At 34.9% G+C, this 17,891-nt stretch overlaps 1 protein-coding gene and 1 long non-coding RNA gene across 2 annotated transcripts in view; one reads left to right on the forward strand and one right to left on the reverse strand.

Annotated features, from left to right (window-relative positions):
• fstl4 (follistatin-like 4) overlaps positions 1–17,891 on the forward strand; it is a 197,798-nt gene that overhangs the window by 65,881 nt on the left and 114,026 nt on the right. The gene's annotated exons all lie outside the window — the stretch shown is intronic.
• Positions 12,005–15,004, reverse strand: LOC127153034 (uncharacterized). The gene is made up of 5 exons (XR_007825164.1): positions 14,886–15,004; positions 13,933–14,023; positions 13,670–13,763; positions 13,266–13,393; positions 12,005–12,250 (listed from the first exon to the last, which is right to left on the reverse strand). It is a non-coding gene; the product is annotated as an uncharacterized LOC127153034 (long non-coding RNA).

A 17,891-nucleotide genomic window follows, 5' to 3' on the forward strand; every position in this document is an offset into this window, starting at 1 on the left:
TCAAGCATCAGGAACAAGAGCTCGCCTTCATTTGATGAATTACATCTCCCGTTTACACACATATTTCACATTCACACATATTTCTGTTTACTTCCCGCTTTCTGCAGGTTTACACAGAATACAGTGTTAATAACAGAAAATTAAATATGTAATTCATATTTCGTCCTAATTTTTAAAAGAGGTGTAAATGCATGTGGCGCAGCGTTACAGCAGCTGAAGGAAAGTTCATTCGTTAACAAATTCTTTTTATTAATTATTTTCACTCACGTTACTGATTTTAATCAGTCATATATATACAATTCTCACTAGTAACTACTTGTTTATTAGCATGCATATTACTTGCTTATTGGCTCTCAATGCTGCTCTCGCACAACATATCTACCTGTTTGTCAGACAGAAGCAGATTTGGAGTTATGATTGGTCAGATCACCTGTCAATCAGGCTGCTTGCGACCAGTCAGTTAGGAGTTTATTAAGTCAAAAACCATAGTTAATAGTTAGTTAACAATGAGAACTGGTCCCTAGACTAAAGTGTGACCGATATGATTGCGTTGAGTAATTATATATAGTTGCCAGAAAGTTTTCAGTATGCTAGGAAAGGCTATCCAAAATGTGACACTGGGAAAAATGTGTGATTGTAGATAATTTTATTTATAAAGAAATTACTTTTTGACTTTGTTTTTATACAGAATAAAATAAAAAAGCCAAGAAGTGCAAAATTTTTTGTTACACAAACAAATGGTTGCACTTAACAGTACAGTTAACATTACTTAATGCATCAGGTATCACAAACTAACAATGATTAGTTTTACAGCATTTGTTCATTTATACCACTTAAATGTATTTGAAATATTAATTTTCATTAACATACTGACTTAGAATAAATGCTGTGAAATAATTGTTCATTTTTAGTTTATGACATCAAACCTGAACCTCAATGGTTACAGTTTATTTTAAGGACCAATTCTCACAGTTAACTACTATTATATTATATACTATTATACTATTATACTATTATACTATATACTATTAACTACTATTATAGCAAACATATTACTAGCATATTGGCTGTTTATTAGTACTTATAAAGCATACCCCGTACCTAAACTTAACCACTACCTTACTAACTATTAATAAGCAGCAAATTAGAAGTTTATTGAAGGAAACCTCAGTTAATAGTGACCAAATATATATGTTCAGATGATACATCATGTGCAGAAAATGGCTTTTTTCTTTACATTTCCATAAAATTATATATTTATTAGCGGTCGACCAATATTGGATTTTGATTATAATGATATTTAATGTGGAAAAGTTACAAAAAGCAGTTATCAGTGCTGATTAATCAGTAAAATCAATATAATGGTCAACTTTGAATATATTTCATTATGTTCATTATTATATGTGACCCTGGACCACAAAACCAGTACATTTGTAGCAATAGCCAAAAATACATTGTATGGGTCAAAATGATTGATTTTTATTTTATGCCAAATATCATTAGGAAATTAAGTAAAGATCATGTTCCATGAAGATATTTTGTCAAATTCCCACTGTAAATATATCAAAACTTAACTTAATTTTTGATTAGTAATATGCATTGCTAAGAACTTCATTTGGACAACTTTAAATGCGATTTTCTCAATATTTTGATTTTTGGCATCCTCAGATTCCATATACTGAAATAGTTGTATCTCTGCCAAATATTGTCCTATCCTAACAAACCATACAATAATGGAAAGCTTATACATTCAGCTTTCTGATGATGTATAAATCTCAATTTGGAAAAATTGACACTTATGACTGGTTTTGTGGTCCAGGGTCACATGTACCAATTTAATATTATATACAATTATTATTATATATATTGTATATTGTATACTGTGAAAATGTTGCCCACCTCTTCTAGAATGTAAATAAATAAATAAATAAATGGGTTGCACTTTATTTTAAGGTCCAATTCTTACTTTTAAAGAGGTCATCGGATGCTAAGTGTGTTGGCAGTGTATGTACAAATCTACCCTATAATGATAAAAATCCATGCAGTGTTTAATTAATCTGTAAAAATAATAACCCCTTTTTCAAATCGAGCCATTCTCAGATGCCTGACGGTGTGCCGTCACACCCACAGAGGCCACTCCCACGATAGTTGATTGACATGAGCTCTTACCTCAGACCAGCTGTAACAGTCCAGTAACTTTCCCTGTTTTGATGCCGGAGCAGGGATGTAAGTTAGACAAGAATATCTCCGATTGAGCCATTGAGGTGTTGTGTTGCTGGATGTAACAATGAACATAGTGGTCGTCATTTACTCCCGACATCTGAGCCGCTGAAGATGCAGTGGATTACGTTTGTTTGTGAAGGGAATGCGCCTCCCGATCTACATATATCCATCTGTGTTCGTGCGAATCACTCATGATCCAGCTTCACTTACAGCAGAAGTGTGTATAAACGTTTTTTTTATGAATCTTTGCGATCTCCTTTCCTTATAACGTAGTTAGGAAGTTTAGCGGCTAAATGTGGCTAAATGTGGCTAAACACAGCTAAAGTAAACAAGATCGTCATTCCACAGAGAGAAGAGAGGGGCGGGGTGAGCAGAGCTTATTTGCATTTAAAGGAACAACCCCTTAGAATGAGATGATTTTTGCAGAGCTCATTCTGACAAGGTAAAAAGGGTGTTGTTTTACAAAACCATTGAGAATTTTTAATCAAAGTATATTATAGACTTTTCATTAAGACCCTAAAGAATCATATCAACTTGTGGAAAATGGGCATGCAATGACCCCTTTAACAAACCAATTAACTACACTACAACTTTTGCCTCACTAAACTCCTAATTTGCTGCTTAATAACAGTTACTAAGGTAGTTATGCAGAATATGTGCTAAGTACTAATAAACAGCCAAAATGTTATGCTAATAAGAAACTAGTTAACAGTGAGAATTGGTCCCTATGCTGAAATGTTACCAAAAAAATCATTGATTTAATATGGCATGTCTTTGCTGGCCTATATCCCACAGGTGCCCATCCACCACCAAAACCAGGTTATGCATTAATATCTTCTGTGTTTATAAGATCATACACTAAAACAAACTTTGGGCCAATTTATAGTTTGCTGATGTCTGTAAAAAGAAGTGCAGTGCTGTTAATTTCCATGCGAGACAGTGAGAGGCTAGGACACAGCTGCCTCTGCGGCTGCTCTCTGGTCTTGTTTACAGAACAACAAACCTCCACCGGTCCTTCACACGCGTGACCCGTCGCACACACGCAAGAAGCGCATGGGCTTTCAAAGCGCTGTAGCGGAAAAAAGAAAACGCACATAAGTGTCATTCTTTATACAAAGCAGCAAACCTGTCTTATAACGATTCTGTGATTAATATAATGAAAATCAATTATATTCATTCCACTCTCTTCCATCCAGAGATGAGCCACCCCCTCAAAATCTGTTCACTGTCTGCGGAGGTTATTTATTTAGAGTTATAATTATAGGAAGCTGTCTTACCTTCTGGGCTTCTGTACTCAGTCTCCACGTATTTTTAGTAACGGTGCAGGAATGGAAACGCTATCACGCTAGAGGAATTCTGTAACATAATTATTACAGGAGCACAGAGAATAATGAGAAAAGATATGCTAGGGATCACAGTACCCATGAACCGCTGTCCGCCGTTATTAATTATTGTGAGTTCTCTCTTAAGCGCTTGGGGAAATGTCATTTACGAGGGACTGCGACAACATTAATGTGCACAGACAGCATGTAGAGTGTGCTACAAAATGGGCACCTAATTAACATATGTGAAAATAATGGCTTTAATAACATTAACAGTGCTGATGCCAGCTTTTACTGCCATTCTAAACACATCAACAGAAATCCAGGAACATAAAGGTTTTATTATTTATTTTACATTATGTGTGCTGATTATTTAATTAAATTAATTACAGATTAATCACACTTAAAATAAAATAAAAATAAAATAAAATAAAATAAAATGAGAAAATAATTGAAGAGACATTACAATAATGGATTTTTTTTTAATCAACGCAGAATTTATTACACAAACTAAGAGGGTTTTAAATTGGCATTTGTTTCAATGTTATTATTATTTTTTTTTAAATAAATAAAATTATACTATAAACATGAAATTAAAAGTGCCAGTAGGTGGTGGCAACTTTGATTTATGCTGAAAACCTACTTTTTCGAACTCCTCCTCGACCATTGCTCCGACTTTCAACCAAAATTGAGTCAGATCCTCTTCAGACTGTGCTGACAAAAAGTTATGGATTTTATTTTGAGAGATGAAACCGGTTTTGTAAAGCAATGCAACACATTTGAGCCATGAGGCCAAAATGACTATGAGGCTTTATCTATGTAAACCTTTGACATATTGACGCCAAACGTCATTGTCATTGTCACCTCACACTAAACACACCACATTGATTTGATAACAGTGGTAACACATTAAATCACATTACTAGTGGTTGTTTTTTATGATTTTTCACCCGTTTTGACTAAAATCATCTTAAAATGGCTTCTGTTACTCATTGCTTAATAAGACACTCTCTTATTGAGTGAATTATTTATTTGTTTATTCAAGTGATTCATTCAAACAGTCTTTTTGAACGAGTCACTGAATCATTGGGTCACTTGATTCATTAAAACCTGTGGATTCATTCAGTAGTGAATCATTGCTATGTTGTTTAGAGACTCAGAAAAGTTCTGCTGTGGCTTTGATTGGATTTCATTTGTGAAATTGAGCAAAACAGACAATACTAACAATACTGTGTCTAAAATGAAACACGATATTAACTTCATTGAAACTGCTGTAAAAAAATCAATATCACATTTACAGTTGTGCAGATATGAAAGAAGAATAACTATGTATAACTAAAAACATTTTGTTATTCAGTGTTTAAATAAAAAAAAAAAATCCTACTCTTGTTTTTGAATGCAAATTTGATAGATTTTATTCTCATTTGATTTCCTACTAATATTAGTGAGTTTGAGCAAATACTATGCTAAGGTAAACATAGCTTGGATCTTATTTAAAATGACTGTTTTAACCAATATGTGTGTGTGCTCTATTTTTTAAGAGGGTGCAAAACTTACATCTAAGCTGTTCTTGTTTAAAAACATCAAAACTGGTCACAAGATGTGCTTTTAACTCTTTCCCCACCATTGATGTAATTTTTCTGTCATTCATGAGACAACGCTTCCCCGCCATTGTTCAAATTTTCTGGCTTTCTGTGTTTTCACTGTAGGGGGGCGCTATTGTATATCTACTAAATAAGTACCGAATCTCTGGATCAAAACACAGATGAAGAAGCAGAAAAAAGTAACTCACATATAAGCAGATGCATATGTAAAATAATGCAATCATCAAACAGCATATAAATCAAAACTGTCTAACGTTATAGAACCAAATGTTGAGCCAGGATATGGCTTCTCAAAGATAACACAAAAATAATAACAGTGAGAATATATATATCAAATATAAATAACAAAGACTTGAAGTTTCCAAGAGGTTTAATGCAATCTTCATATAACCAAAAGTTTGAAATATTTTAATAAAAAACAACCCCAAGGACACAGCAGTGCTATAGTTGAGTAAACATCCGTATATTTAGTTTGCTTCACTCCTATTTTATTGAAGCACAAAACATGCTTGTTCCTTATTATATGTGCACAATCACAAACCATATGCTGGATATTGTATTTGATAAACAGTACAGATTTAATAATTCACTCTACTTTTAACCTCAGCGTCTGTAGACGTTTGATTATATTTTCTGCATGGTTATTTATGTGTCCTTGTAAACTGGCTGGTGGCTTAATATCAATTCATCTGCAGTAGCGCTGACGCAGCAGCTACTCTATCTAGAAGCAAAACTACCCGCAAACCACCCGTCCCACGCAGCCCGAGACCAAGGGCACCTTCATCCGCCGCACCTCTGACCCGAGCGTGAGCTCATGATGATGCTTTTCCTTTTCATAATATTAATATCACACTGCAGATATTAAAGGCTGCAGGCCAGCTGCAGAGACAAGATAATCATGACAGTCAAATTAAACTGAATAATGATTTTCCCACTATTAATCATGTCGATATGAGTCATTTATCAGTATCAAGTTATACACGCTAAGGAATTTAACCAAATGAACCTCTGAGATTTTAGTCAAATCAGTTAGTTTACTAAAACACTCACGGCATCATGTTTGCAAATGATAAACGCCTCTTATTTCCGGTAACTGATTTAAGAAAACTAATCTATTCACCACAAATCATAGAGAAAATCTATTTGATACTTTCAGTATCAAATGCAATATATTTATAATCAAATTTTTTTCTCGACTTGATTTTTCCAAAGTGCATTCTGGGATTGCTTTATTTGTAAAGGATACATGCAATGCTGTAACTTCCTGTACAAGTTTTAAGGCTTGTCGTATTCTGTACTCCTGTCTTGTTTTTTTTTGTAAAAATATCAGAACAGCCTTAAAAAACAGGTTTATGTTTTAAATTTGTGTTCTTTACTGGCAAAATCACTATTTCTTGTTTTAAGAATAAATCTTTAAAAATAAATAAATAAAAACAAAAAGTCAATACACTTGTGATATTAATGTTGGAAGAAAAACCTAACTAGTTTTGAACCGGAGCTACAAAAAAGCAAACAATAAGAGCTGGTCTGATGTTGAACATATTCTGTTATCTAGGACGTTTTTTAGCTTGACAAATAGGCTGGTCACCACTGACTAGTTGTGGTACAGAGCTTTCACCGAAGTAACTACTTCACTTCAGAGTGTTTGTCTGTGATTCATTCCTCTACACCCGCGATCCATGACACAGCTGCTGTAAACCACACTATACCAGCCGCACGCCGCTAACAGATGGCGCGGCAATCTGAAGATCAATAAAGTGTTATCAGGCCGCCCAGTGAGTCGAGCACTGCAGCATTGGCTTGATGGAGCTGGCTTTGAGTTTGTGTGTTTACATCTGAAATCTTTAGAATACTCAACCTGTCAAACACAACACACACTCCGCCTCAGCCACGGTCCTTGAATTTGTAGCTCATCACTCTTTCTGACATTTACTGTGACCTTGCTTCATTTGGAAGTCATATTTTATCCGGGACATTTAGTAGAACAGACTTGTTGAAAGTATGATCAGCGTCAGCTCTCAGAAATGCTTCTTACCTTCTGTTGTTCTTCTTTATTTCATTATGTTCCTGATTACTGAGGAAGTTCATACTTCACGGTTCTCAGTGAAAGATCAGATTGTTCATGACAAATGAATGATGAGTCAAATTTCAATGTAAAAACAGCTTCACGTTATAAAATAACAAAAGACTCGAAGGATCAAGACATTATAAATCTGTCTGTCTGTTTGAAGACCTGATAAATAAACACCAGACACACTCTTAATGACAGTTTGTAACTGTTATGTAGGGCTGAAAAATATTGGTAACACTTTACTTGGTGCATTATAAAAATAAGTTTTAATGCATTAACTATGCCTAGTAATGCAAGGTGCGTTACTAGGCATAGTTAATGCATTAAAACTTATAATACATTGTCTGATGTCATGAATAATCGTAACTACAGTTCCAAAACATTAATAGTGCATTAAAAGACATTCAATTCAATTCAATTCAAATTTATTTGTATAGCGCTTTTCACGATACATATCGTTGCAAAGCAACTTTACACCAAATTAACGTTTTTACAATATATGTAGTAGCAGCTTACTAGTGTTGACTATGTCAAGTTGATGTACAAATGGCAGAGATGTGTGGTAAAGATCAATTAAAGACGTAATCAAACAGAGAAAAAAACACCATAAATTAGTAGCAGAATTCGGTAGTGCTGTATGTTGTTTCAGGGTTGGCATCATTATATGAGTGCTTGGCTAAAAAGATGTGTCTTTAACCTAGATTTAAACAGAGAGAGAGTGTGTCTGAACCCCGAACGTTATGCTGTTCCAGAGTTTGGGTGCCAAATGCGAAAAAGCTCTACCTCCTTTAGTGGACTTTGCTATCCTAGGTACTACCAACAGTCCAGGGTTTTGCAACCTTAGGGAGCATGATGGATTGTAGCGTGGTAGAAGACTAGTTAGGTACGCAGGAGCTAAACCGTTAGGTTCCTTATAGGTAAGACGTAATATTTTGTAGCTGATGCAGAACCTAATAGGTAACCAGTGCAGAGACTTGGGGTAAAATTGGGGTAATATGATCATATTTTCTTGACCTGGTAAGGACTCTAGCAGCTGAATTTTGGACTATCAGTAGCTTGTTTATTGAAGATGCAGGACAACCACCTAGTAGTGCATTACAATAGTCCAGTCTAGAGGTCATGAATGCGTGAACTAGCTTTTCTGCATCAGAAACAGATAACATGTTTCGTAGCTTGGCAGTGTTTCTAAGATGGAAGAATGCTGTTTTTGTAACATGAGAAATATGATTTTCAAAAGACAAGTTGCTGTCTAATATAACACCCAGACTTTTGACTGTAGTGGAAGTAACAGTACATCCGTCTAGTTGTAAATTGTAAGTCAAGAGATTCTGTGTACTGTTTTTTGGTCCAATAAGTAATATTATCTTATCTGAATTTAATAGCAGAAAATTATTGGTCATCCAATCTTTTCCATTTTTAACACACTCTGTTAACTTTGATAATTCAGAAGTTTCATCTGGTCTTGTTGAGATATAAAGTTGAGTATCATCAGCATAACAATGGAAACTAATCCCGTGTTTTCCAATAATATTACCAAGGGGCAGCATGTATATTAAAAATAGCAGAGGACCTAGGACAGATCCTTGTGGCACTCCATACTTTACTGGTGATAACTGAGATCACTCCCCATTTAAATAAACAAAGTGGTAGCGATCGGACAGGTAGGATCTAAACCATCTTAAAGCCTGCCCTTGGATACCTGCATAATTTTGTAGTCGATCTATTAGTATGTCATGATCTATAGTGTCGAACGCAGCACTAAGATCAAGTAAAACTAGCAATGAGATGCAGTCTTGGTCTGACGTAAGAAGCAAGTCATTAGTGATTTTAACAAGTGCGGTTTCTGTGCTATGATGGGGCCTAAAACCTAACATAAACGGAAGATTAGAAATTGGTCTGTAATTTGCCAGTTCATTAGGGTCTAGTTGTGGTTTCTTAATAAGAGGCTTAATAACCATCAGCTTGAATGGTTTAGGGACGTGACCTAAAGATAACGATGAGTTATTAATATAGAGAAGCGGTGACAAACAAATGACAAACAAATCTTCAAATTTTGCATAATAATAAATTTTAACATTAGTTACAATTATTTAAAAATAGATATTATGCATTATAAAGCACATTATGAATGCCTTGAATAAGTAAAGTGTTCCCAATTTTTTTTTTTTTTTTTTTTTTTTTTTTTTTCAAAATGCTCAGCATGGTGTGAATGCTAAATGAATTAATGGTTTGAAATAACATGAAATATGAAAAGTGCACATTCAAAATGACTAAAAGTATAACAGCTGTATGCAAACATATCAAACACACAGTAGTAGTTACAGTGTTTTCATTTTACTGTGCTGCATTTCCCTTGTTTTTCTATGCAAACATGCACCTGATGGACGTGTTTGACTACCTTGCATTGTTTACAGTATCTCGCACATGAAACGGCATTATAAAAAAATTAATTGCACATTTTTTTGTAATGAATTGCGATTAATTTCATATTAATTTAATATGTTTATCGTGTCATAATTTCACATTGAATCTCCAAATTAATGTAGAAACAACATACAGGTGGCATATTTAAACTATATGTTTAATGGCATCTATTAAAGTCGCCTATTATTAATGAATGCATTTTCCCTAAATTTTAGCCAGTATAATCAAAAGCCATTATTTTAAATATTTAATAGGATTTTAAAATATAACTATTAAATTTAAGTGAACTAAAAACAACAGCAATAAAATAAAAACTTTATAATTACCTTAAATATTTAATGTTAAATTAATCACACATTAACATTACTTTTGACAGCCCTAGTCATGACCTATTGGACAAACATCCACATTCGCATACTAAACTGTTTCAGATGTGAGAATAGGATTTTCTGCATGTATGGCCAGTTGAAATGAAAAGGTGCGAATGTTCTGTTTACACGTCAAAGATTCTTCTGTTCTCTTTGAGTGGCTAAAGAGTTATTTGAGGAAAATAACCCCAAAACGAATGATCTTCTTGTTCTTCTAAAAGAGAAGTGTGCTGGATGATAAGAGAATTAAAGCAGCACATGGTCGGCCTGCCGCCGCATTGATATTCAGATTCAGATCTCCTGTGCTGTCAACACCATTTTGCTGTGGCTGGTCTCAGAGAGAGATTCAACCATGACATGCTGCCTTACAATCACACTCATCTGCTTCACAATAAATCCAATATCCCTGAAGAATAGATGACGAGAGAAAAATCTGTTTTCTCTATTTATTTGTCACAGTGTCTTTGAGAGGGCAGCATCAAGTGACCAGGATATCCACACTGCACCCATATTCAAATTATATTCAAACATCAAAGCACAGATGGGATGAAGCCACAAACAGATATCGGTGTTTGAAGCAGTTTGTTTAACAGTCAAGCATTACTGTTACTATTGTGCAAACAATGGAGCGATAATGCTAAGGAAATGTGGTGTTTCAAAGCAAGTAGCTGTGTCTTATTCACCTATTCACCCCACAAAAATAGACATAGCACTACAGTTTAGTATTCAAATCAAGTCATTGTCATTCATTTCTATGCAAACATGCTTTCTTTATGTGTAGATCAGGCTGATAGCAGATTGCAATTTATTCACAAAACTCAGTGCTAGTGACTGAGCATTTTATCTGAAAGGAATGTTTGTGTGCACATTCTAGTGATCATGACAGCAGTAAAGCAATCAATAATGATCAGATGATTATTAATATAATATGTTTATAGTGTCATAATTTCACATTAAATCTCCAAATTAATGTAGAAACAACATAAAGATTTTACTAAGTAACCTATTATTAATGAAGGCCAGTATCATTGTTACCACAGAAACAGACATGTTGCTTTTTATATAACACATTTTCCCTTATAAAGTATGCTACTGCTTGGTTTGTTGAGTCAGATGGCTTTCTCACCACAAGCGAACTGCTCCAGAGTTCTTGTGCAACTGGGCTATTTTTCCATTCCACGTATGAAAGTTGAAGTCATGTCTCACACCTTTTGCAGCATCTTACACATGAGCACCATGCTTTTTAAGACGCTGTTCCAAGTTAAAAGAATTTCAACTTTCACAAGCAGTGCCGCTCACCAATGTCAGTTACAAAAAAGTGGACCAATCAGAAGACCCCAGAAGTGGGGAAAGCGTTGCAAACTTCTGTTTACAGTAGCAAGTTGGCATGGCAAATGTTTTATTTGATGGCAACATGGCATTTTTTGCTGCGCTTTTTTAAAAATACATTCCGAAGCGCTGCATCTCGCATTTTTAGATGCAAAGACATGCTCTGTGTGAACAGCCCCTTATTCTGCATGATCATACACAGTAAATTTGCCCGAGTAAAATTTACTCAAATTGAAGAAAATTTTACTCTGTGCCAGATAACATTTGGTCCCTCTCTGAAAAGAGTAAAAGTTACGCTTTTGATAGAGTTGTTTTTCCAGAGTTAATTTTGCTCAATTTGGTGTTAATATTTTACTCTCTCCTGTTACATTTGACTCTATTTAGTGTTTTTTGAAATTAACTCTTGTACTATTTTACTCAGTTCAGAGGTACAAGAAATTTACTCTGCTACTTTTTAACTCTGTTCAGAAGAAAGTCAAATTTACTCTGCCAAAATTTACATCTCTTCCAGAGTTGTTTATCCAGAGTTAATCTTTTAAATTACATCATTCATATTCTATCCTCAAAAACCCCTAAAAATAGAAATGAAAAACTTGCTTTTCAATCTGAAAAAAAAAAGAGTCTACAACAAACTGTATACTCATGTCTCACAATTTACTATTTAAATAATACACTTACATTTACAATATTACACTTGTGATCATGATCATTTGGTGGTTTCTGCATCTATATCATAGACAGTGTTTTGCAGAAAGCTATACACAATGGACAGGTCTTACAGAGTAGAGCATATTGGACAATTACAATAAAACAAGACTGGACCCTACTTCTCATCAGCCCAACAACAAGTAGATACAGCTGGAGACTCTCTCGATTGCCATCCAACTGCCCTTGGATACTGGTAACAGTCTGTAAAAGAATAAAAACACATTATTGCCAATGTGACTTAAAAGTTAGTCAATATACAGCATGAATAAAGAAACAGTGAAGTCTGTCTTCCACCAAAGTTTATGTTTTACATAATTCCAACAGATTGTTACTAAATATGTGAAGTAGAAAATAGCAGCACAAGAACAATAATTTAGAGGACAGGTGATTAAAAAGATTTCTCCCAAAAATGAAAATTCTGTTATTAATTAATTACTCTCATGTTGTTCCAAACCTGTAAGACCTTTGTTCATCTTCGCAACACAAATTAAGATATTTTTCAAGAAATCTAAGAGCTTTCTGACCCTGCATATACAGCAAGGGTACTGCCACATTCAAGGCCCAGAAATGTAGTAAGAACATTGTTAAAATAGTCCATGTGACACTGATTCTACCATAATTTTATAAAGCTACAAGAATACTTTTTGTGCACAATAAAACCAAAATAACTACTTTATTCAACAGTTCTTCTCCCCCAAGTCACTGTCCTCCACCATTAAAGACAGTATCATGATGCATGCGCATGCTTTGTAAACAAACGCAGCGCATGTGTGTTCCTGTGTCAGCAGCATCACACGTATGCATCAGGGTACTCTCGATTATGGCGGAGGATGGTGACTTGAAAGAGAAGAATTGTTGAATAATTATATAATTTTTCTTTGCGCACAAAAAGTATTCTCGTAGCATTGTAAATTATTGTAGAAACACTGATGTCACATGGATTATTTTAACAATGTCCTGGTAGGACTCTTGCTGTCTATGAAGCTCAAAGATCTCTCAAATTTTTTCAAAATTATCTTCATTTGTGTTCCGAAGATGAAAACAAAGGTTTTACAGGTTTGAAACAACATGAGGGTGAGTAATAAATGACAGAATTTTCATTTTGGGGTGAACTATCCCTTTAAGAGCCTTTCTGAGAAATAAGCACGTTCAAGATCATACAGTAATACAATATTATCAACTAGTGTCATTTGATATGCTTCATTAGTAGCTTCACCTTGATGAATTTCACAAGACGATCACGTTTGCCTAGCTGAGATCTTTCCCGGTCTTACGTGGCGGTGACTTGAGAGGGTGGCAAAAGGTGAACCAGCATCAAAATGGAAGACAATTTGCTGTTCCAACCTGGAGATACAGAAACAAAATAAAAATTTATTTTAGGTTTTTAGTTTTTCATCACAACCAAGTCTTGATGACTACAGATGTGTGGATGAACTGAGCTGAAACCTCTACAAGTATTGAAATGAAGTCATAAACTTATACATTATTTTTTTTTATTCAGAGTCCTAAATGAAGACAATTTCTAACTGTAAATCTGCAACTCCTGTACTAGGCCCTTGCGAAAATATCAGGGTAGAAGTGTTGGAAAATAAATTGAAAATATTTGCAACAGCTACTTACATAACGAAACTTGCTCCTGGGGTCAACCAAGCATAGGAATAGGGAGATGATTCTCTTCGCAGATTCTTCCTTTAAACTACAGGAAGGGCTTTTTCTACACACACACAAACATAAACCAATAACATCATAAACATCAATTAACAAAGTACAGTATAAACAGCCTACCCATGTTCATTTGTCAAATGTGCTACCACGATTTTCACCATTTCACCATTATTAATGAAAAGTATTAAAGATATTAAAAATGTTAAAGTTTCTCTTACCACATTCCCAAAACATTTGAAATGTAAAAGGTTTTGAAGAAAAAAATATATTTCTTTGAACTTCATTCTGACAATGTTGTTGGTTTACATCCTGAAGAAACCAAAAAGACAAAGTTACAAAGTTAAACACAAGGCAATAACACTCAGTCAGATGATGAAAAAACATTCATTAGTGCACTACACAACATGAGTTATCTTTGTTCACTAATATGTTTTTAATTTGTAATAATTGCTTGGTTTATATCTTTAATGTATATGGCCTAATTGTAGGCTAGTATTAACATTGCACTGTTGTATGTCCCATTTCCAACGTTTTTCCCCTCTTTCTCCGTCACTGAAGTGGAGCGTTTATGAAATATTGTTCTTATAAATTCTTCCCATTATTTCCGTAATTAAAGTTTACATATTAAAAATGCTTGCAAACTACAATGAAGTGCAAAAGTTATTGTACGTGTTCCGCAGTGGTCAAAAAGGATTCAATCGAATTGTATTTTGAATTGAAACACTGACATTCTGCAATAAAATCACCGACTAGCCCTCGTAAATGTTAAAAATACCTTTCGTTCTCATGAGAAACAGTTAACTTACTGTCTAAATAGGACTAATCCACATCAAAATGGCCTTCAACAATCCAGTTAAGGCTAACGTTAATTTAACTCTTTTCCGAGTCAAGTACATGTGGTGAACTCGAGTCTATCGTCACAATAGTTTAGTGGAGAAACATTGATAGGCAGCTAACGTTAGTTAATTTCAATTAACGTTCAAAATAAATGTTCAAAATATATATGTTAGCTATTTGATTTCAAACTTTGCCTAACATTAACTAGTTTTCAAGCTGACAGGAGAAGGCAAGCGATCTCTTAAACATTCAAAACACATGGCAAAACGATCCAAGCTCCGAGCAAAGGCGAATATAATTAAAATAAACAGTACGACTTTGAAACTTTACTTACTTTACCATCCAGCAGAAGCGAGCCGTCTTCTAAACCCAAAGCAGCAGCAGTCGATGGCCGTGATTAACAGTAATGGCGGATCAACGAAGAGATGAGAGTAAATTGGGGAGGAGTCACAGTTACTCTGTAATTTTGCTCCCACTCTACGGATAAATTTTACTCTGTACACTCAAAATAGAGCAAAAACAACTATTTTTCAGGAAAAAAAATTTAACTCTGGAAAAACTACTCCGCCATTTTTCCTGTGTATTTTTAATCCTTTTGTCCAACACCATACAGTGTAAAAAATGACTGTGGATTTAACGGCAAAAGACTGTAAAAATGCTACAGTAAAACACTTTTAAATGGTTAACTGTAAGTTCCCCTATATACGGTGAAAAACTGTACTGGACATTGCATGTAAAAAAGGAAAAAGGACTTATAAATTACAGTGAACAACCGTAAATTGACATTCCCAAAATTCCCTGCGCTACGTTTCAAATTTGATTTTATTTATTTATTTATTTATTAATTAATTCTGGCAACCACAGCTTTTTTTTTTTTTTTTTTTTTTTAACATACATTTTACAGATTTTATTTTTTTTTTTACAGTGTACCTAAACTTAACTACCATGCTAACTATTAATTATCAGCAAATTAGAAATTTATTGACAGAAAGGTCATTGTAATTAGTTAGTTAATAATGAAAATTGGTTCTCAAACTAAGGTGAGACGGTTCTAAAAATGAGCATTTGCTTTTAGTGTGAAGAACATTTTTATAATCTAAAGAACATTTTTCCACTATAAAGAACCTTTAGTGCAGTGGAAAGATTTTTATGGCTGTTAAAAGTTCTTCACGTTTACCTCACAGAATATTCAGGGGGAAGGAATGACATTTCCTCATTTGAGAAACTTGACAAGCCGATTTCTTTCTGGCAGAACTTTACAATAGATGTGCCCTGGAGGTTGGAGGGTGGTCTGTGGTTAATGTCAGAGAGGAAGTTGTTCAAATGATTTGAGCTTTCAGGGATTACACCACTATCACTCTTGTCTGCACGACTCCCTGTGAAAGGAATCAATTAGTCACATTTACTTGATGACAATAGGATCAGATCCAGAGCAATCCACGGCCCACGAACAATACTTGCAAACATTCCCTCTGTGATTCCCCGGGCGATTCCTATGAAATGTTGAGCGTCTGTCATCCAGGCCTGAAGTGATTGCTGACAGACCAGCAATAGCTTGCAGCTTCTTAACAGTCCCAAGAACGGTCGTGATAAACAAACGCATTAGCTCGTCTGCTGAGCGGCTTGGCAGAGTTTGAGAGCTTTCGGTGGAACCTTTAAAACTCATGTATCACCATTGTCTCGCTGCCCACACTGAATGGATTACAAATCAACTCTTTAGCTCCTTAAGTAAATCAGAGCAGAGTGCAGTTGGGAATTGTCGCCGAGCACATGCCACGATTGTAAAGAGGACGACGTCTCTGCAGAATTGCTAATAGTGCTGTAAAAGGAGCATTTGTGTTTTGGACCAGATTGTTCAACTTGGAGCGGAGAAAGAGCTGGGAAAGGCGAGAGATGGTCGGACAGCAGGCGTCCCAAGAAGAGCAAATCATTTTCTCAGAAGCAGAGCTCAGCTAAGCGTCTAATCTTCAATGCTCAGGGAATACAAATGATCCGGTAATCGTCTGCAACCTTGACACGGAGGAAGAAGGTCACGATGTTGGGCCGGGTGTTCGTGTCTGCCGTTGCTTTATGGATGTGTGGTAAATAATTAGTAAACCAAACGACACAAGCTGGGATCTTGAGAGGAGGCATGTATGTCTTGATCAGATTTTATTATTACTGTTAGCCGTACCCATTCAAATCCCATAACACTGAGCAATAAAGTTCAGCGTGTGCGTCATTGTGCAAAAATCATAAAGTGTGACAGTCTGTGTCCTTTTCTTAAAATAAAGTTAACTTTGGCTGCATGTCATGTTATTTAATACTTATCAGAGCTGTTGATATTGGAGAGTCACACCAGTGTCCATTCAGCATTCTTCTGTTTATAATACCAAATAATCAACAAATGTGACCCTGGACCACAAAACCAGTCATAAGGGTCAAATTTTTGTTTTCCATTGATGTATGGTTTGTTAGGATAGGACAATATTTTGCCGAGATACAACTATTTAAAAATACGGAATCTGAGGGTGCAAAAAAAAAAATAAATAAATAATAAAAAAAACGCATTCAAAGTTGTCTAAATGAAGTTCTTATTAATGCATATTACTAATCAAAAATTAAGTTTTGATATATTTACAGTTGGAAATTTACAAAATATCTTCATAGAATATGATTTTTACTTAATATCGTAATTTTTTTTTCGTAATGTATTGTTGGCTATTGCTACAAATATACCCGTGCTACTTATTACTGGTTTTGTCCTCCAGGGTCACATCTAAGATGAAATCAACAGATGTAGTATCTTATGTAGAAACTCATTTGCATTCTAACTGTATAAAGTGTTTTACAGAGGAAATAAACCAAATCTCGTCCTTATATTTTCTGCTGATGAAGCACACTATCATATAAAACTCAGTGTAATCACCCTATCTGTGTGAGCTTTATTTGTACAGTCTTTTTGTTTAATGGTGCAAACATCACGGAAGTGTAAAATGAACGAAGGTCATAAAGAAGGCGAGTCTGTTCCCGTGCAGCTTTTATGGAAACCAAGCTAAAAAAATGACTCATTTTGGATTGTCACATTATGACACCATACTGCAATAAAAGACTGCCTCTACAGAAGAAGATCAACACCTACCTATAAATTATTGCCTCTTTAGCCGTGCACACAGATTCATGCATGTAGTAGGAGGACAGGAAATACTAGAGATAGAAACACAGGAATACTTCATCAATAAAACCATAGAGATCCTCCGAGGAGTCTCAGAAAGTCTTTAAATTGCCCTCCTTGTGATCTTTTGAACACCATGTCTACATTAAACGCCAGCATTGTGTCGCATTGCAAATCCATTTCTCT

The sequence above is a fragment of the Labeo rohita genome, chromosome 21, assembly GCF_022985175.1.
Source record: "Labeo rohita strain BAU-BD-2019 chromosome 21, IGBB_LRoh.1.0, whole genome shotgun sequence".
In the NCBI taxonomy this organism is placed as follows: Eukaryota; Metazoa; Chordata; class Actinopteri; order Cypriniformes; family Cyprinidae; genus Labeo; species Labeo rohita.